This window comes from Colobus angolensis, unplaced genomic scaffold, assembly GCF_000951035.1.
Source record: "Colobus angolensis palliatus isolate OR3802 unplaced genomic scaffold, Cang.pa_1.0 Scaffold179, whole genome shotgun sequence".
In the NCBI taxonomy this organism is placed as follows: domain Eukaryota; kingdom Metazoa; phylum Chordata; class Mammalia; order Primates; family Cercopithecidae; genus Colobus; species Colobus angolensis.
In genome coordinates, this window is record NW_012114921.1 from 371,600 (window position 1) to 376,226 (window position 4,627).

General features: G+C 38.4%; 1 protein-coding gene across 3 annotated transcripts in view; it reads right to left on the reverse strand.

Moving 5' to 3' along the window:
- DDIAS (DNA damage-induced apoptosis suppressor) overlaps positions 1-4,627 on the reverse strand; it is a 34,519-nt gene that overhangs the window by 10,207 nt on the left and 19,685 nt on the right. Inside the window, exon 1 of one of the 3 annotated variants that reach the window (XM_011938902.1) lies at positions 1,958-2,020. The exons of the other annotated variants lie outside the window; for them this stretch is intronic. The gene's annotated coding sequence lies outside the window, so the exon portion shown is untranslated. Of the gene's footprint in view, positions 1-1,957; positions 2,021-4,627 lie in introns of those variants that run through there. 3 annotated transcript variants of the gene reach the window in all.

Consider the following 4,627-nt stretch of genomic DNA (forward strand, 5'->3'; position numbering starts at 1 on the left):
GGGTCTCACTACATTGCCCAGATTGGTCTCAAACTCCTGGACTCAAGCAATCCTCCCATCTTGGCCTCCGAAATGCTGGGATTACAGGCATGAGCTACTATGCCCAGCCTGATTTATTTTTCTAGTGTCCTGATATTTAGCCCAGATGTAGAAGAACTGGATTAATGTTTTCTTAGTCTTGAAAACCTTAAAAAATCAGATGAAAGCAATGGACTCACTCTCTCCCACAAAAAAACATATATGAACACAATATTCTACATATTTTAGGGACTGGAGGAGTCATACACACCTATAACGTATCCACAGATTCCAGTTTAAGAATATCCTGACTATATGATTATATAATATCCCTTTCCGAGTTTATAGACCCAGATTAAATATACACAAAGTAATGAGACATATTTTAAAAAACATATCTCTTAATGCTTCCACATATCACTTCCCCCACAAAATAAGAAAATTATGATCTATATGTGTGAAATTAAATTTGACTTGCTTAAGTAAATGATATAAGCTCTCTGGGTACTTGGGAATGGGGGAGAAGATAGGTAGTCTCTGAGCGATGAGTCCTATTTTAAGACAGGAAAAGAAAGTTATTAGTGTTAGAGATGGATTTCTAGGCTAAAAGGGATTATGGGTCCCATTAGTCACCTAGAAGAGCAATTTCTCTCTGTTTGGGCTGGATGGATAGCTTGTCTGGATAAATAAATCCCTTCTCCAGCTTATAATTTTGGGGAGAGTACAGACATACACTATTGTGTGTGCATGTGTAGTTACTGCTTCTCATGAAGGACCGAACTAACTTTGTACACTTTTTTTTATAGATGTATGTCTATGTTTGTATATTTATATAATGACACCCCCTTTTGAATGAAATTTAACTTGGAACACTAATATAAGGATGAGAATAGAGATCTTGCTGAAACTAACCTGGGGGCCCTGGAGTCCTTCCTACTACTCAGCACTATCCACTATTACTACTCTAATCCCATCTCCCTCCAGAAGCACTTCCATGGAGCCCCAAGGCTCTGCAGAATACCTATAGATTGGAAACTTCTTTCAATTTACTGATCTTATCTTGGAGGCTAAGAAAAGAAAAAAGTTAATTCCATAAAGCACAAAATACTTATTACGATTACAGTCACTAAAAATTTCAGGTTCAAAGAAAATATTTAGGGAGGTCTCTCTGTTCTTCAGCATCTCTAAGATCTTCTGCAAAGGCAAGAGCATGGAACTCCTGTCATAAACTTGCTGTGCTATAGCAACGGGGAAATGAACATGAATAATTTCTGTTTCCTATGTTGGCATACAACTGATTTCAAGTAAGAAAAGGGGAAAGCAAAAACAACAGTAGAAAAGATAAGTACCAGGATTTAGATCATCATGGCGAATGTGAGGCAAGATTAGATTGCAGCTCCAACTTGGATGGACAGAGCAGCATGTAGGGGCTCGTGTCATGAATTTTAGCTCCAGAACAACTGCAAGAACAAACAGGAATCCCAAGAGGACCCACAGACCCTCTGAAGGAAGTGGACTGCTCCTGCAGGACCTGGGAGACACCCCAAATACTGTGTGGTATTCATGGCTGAGAGACCCATAGACAATTCACATCACAGGACTCTGTGCAGACAAACCCTGAGTACCACCCTGGAGCCAGATAGACTTGCTGGGTGGCTAGACCCAGAAGAGAGAGAATCACTGCAGCTCAGCTCACAGGAAGCCACATCCATAGGAAAAGAGGGAGAGTATTACATCAAGGAAACATCCTGTGGGACAAAAGAATCTGAACAACAGCCTTCAGCCCTAGACCTTGCCTCTGACAGAGGCTACCCAAATGAGAAGGAACCAGAAAACCAACTCTGGTAATATGACAAAACAAGGCTCTTTAACACCTCCAAAAAAAATCACACTAGCTCACCAGCAATGGATCCAAACCAATAAGAAATCCGTGATTTACCTGAAAAAGATTTCAGCGAGGCACCAGAGAAAAGTGAAGCCCAATGGAAGGAAATCCAGAAAACAATACAAGAATTGAAGGGAGAAACATTCAAGGAAATAGAGACCATAAAGAAAAACAATAAAAACTTGAGGAAACATTGGACACACTTACAGAAATGCAAAATGCTCTGGAAAGTCTCAGCAATAGAATTGAACAAGCAGAAGAAAATCCAGAGCTTGAAGACGAGGTCTTTGAATTAACCCAATCCAACAAACACAAAGACAAAGGAATAAGCAATTACGAACTAAGCCTCCAAGAAGTCTGGGATTATGTTAAACAGCCAAACCTAAGAATAATCAGTGTTCCTGAGGAAGGAGTGAAATCTAAAAGTTTGGAAAACATATTTGGGTGAATAATTGAGGAAAACTTCCCTGGCTTTGCTAAAGACCTAGGCATCTAAATATAAGAAGCACAAGAGCATCTGGGAAATTCATCACAAAAAGATCATCACCTAGGCACACTGTCATCAGGTTATCTAAAGTAAAGACAAAGGAAAGAATCTTTAAGAGTTGTGAGACAGAAGCACCAGGTAATCTGTAAAGGAAAACCTATCAGATTAATAGCAGGTTTCTCAGCAGAAACCCTGCAAGCTAGAAGGGATTAGGGTCCTATCTTAAGCCTCCTCAAACAAAGCAATTATCAGCCAAGAATTTTGTACCCAGTGAAACTAAACATCATATGCGAAGGAAACATAACAGTCTTTCTCAGACAAACAAATGCTGAGAGAATTTGCTACTACAAAGCCACCATCACAAGAACAGCTAGGCTGGACACAGTGGCTCACACCTGTAATCCTAGCCCTTTGGGAGGTCGAGGTGGGTGGATCATCTGAGGTGAGGAGTTTGAGACCAGCCTGGCCAACATGGCAAAACCCCATCTCTACTAAAAATATAAAAATTAGCCAGACGTTGTGGTGGGTGCCTGTAATCCCAGCTACTCAGGAGGCTGAGATAGGAGAACTGCCTGAACCCGGGGGACGGAGGGTGCAATGAGCCGAGATTGCGCCACTTCACTCCAGCCTAGGCGAAAGAGCAAAACTCTGTCTCAAAACAAAAAAGAAAAAGAAAAAGAAAAAGAAAAACTGTGAAAAGGAGCTCTAAATCTTGAAACAAATCCTGGAAACATATCAAAAACAGAATCTCTTTAAAGCATAAATCATGAAGGGCCTATAAAACAAAAATACAATTTAAAAAGCAAAAACAAAAAAAACCCAAGATACACAGGCAATAAATACCACGATGAATGCAATGGTACCTCAAATCTTAATACTAACATGGAAGGTAAATGGCATAAATGTTCCACTTAAAAGATAAAGAATAGCAGAATGGATAAGAACTCACCAACCAACTATCTGCTGCCTTCGGAAGACTCACCTAACACATAAGGACTCACATAAACTTCAAGTAAAGGAGTGGAAAAAGGCAGTTCATGCAAATGGACACCAAAAGCAAGCAGGGGTAGCTATTTTTATATCAGACAAAAACAAACTTTAAAGCAACAGCAGTTAAAAGAGACAAAGGACATTATATAATGATAAAAGGCATTGTCCAACAGAAAAATATCACAATCCTAAACATTTATGCACCTAACACTGGAGCTCCCAAATTTATAAAACAACTACTAATAGACTTAAGAAATGAGATAGACAGCAACACAATAATAGTGGAGGACTTCAATACTGCACTGATAGCACTAGACAGGTCATCAAGACAGAAAGTCAACAAAGAAACAATGGATATAAACTATGCCTTGGAACAAATGAACCTAACAGATATATACAGAACATTTCATCCAACAACTGCAGAATACACATTCTATTCAACAGCACATGGAACTTTCTCCAAGATAGACCATATGATAGGCCACAAAATGAGCCTCAATAAATTTAAGAAAATTGAAATCATAACAAGTACTCTCTCAGACCACAGTGGAATAAACTAGAAATCAACTCCAAAAGGAACCTTTCAAAACCATGCCAATACAGGGAAATTAAATAACCTGCTCCTGAATGAACATTGGATCAAAAATGAAATCAAGATGGAAATTAAAAACTTCTTCGAACTGAATGGCAATAATGACACAACCTATCAAAACCTCTAGGATACAGCAAAGGCAATGCTAAAAGGAAAGTTCATAGTCCCAAATGCCTACATCAAATAGACTGAAAGAACACAAACTGACATTCTAAGGTCACACCTCAAGGAACTAGAGAAACAAGAACAAACCAAACCAAAACCCAGCAGAAGAAAGGAAATAACCAAGATCAAAGCAGAACTAAATGAAATTGAAACAAAAACAAATACAAAAGATATACGAAATCAAAAGCTGGCTCTTTGAAAAGATAAATAAAATTGATAGACAATTAGCAAGATTAACCAAGAAGAGAGAAAATCCAAATAACCTCATTAAGAAACAAAACGGGAGATATTACAACTGACACCACTGAGATACAAAAGATCATTCAAGACTACTGTAAACACTTTTACACAAGCTAGAAAACCTAGAAGAGATGGATAAATTCCTGGAAAAATACAACCCTTCTAGCTTAAATTAGGAAGAATTAGATACCCTGAACAGACCAATAATAAGCAGCAAGACTGAAATGGCAATTAAAAAATTACCAACAAA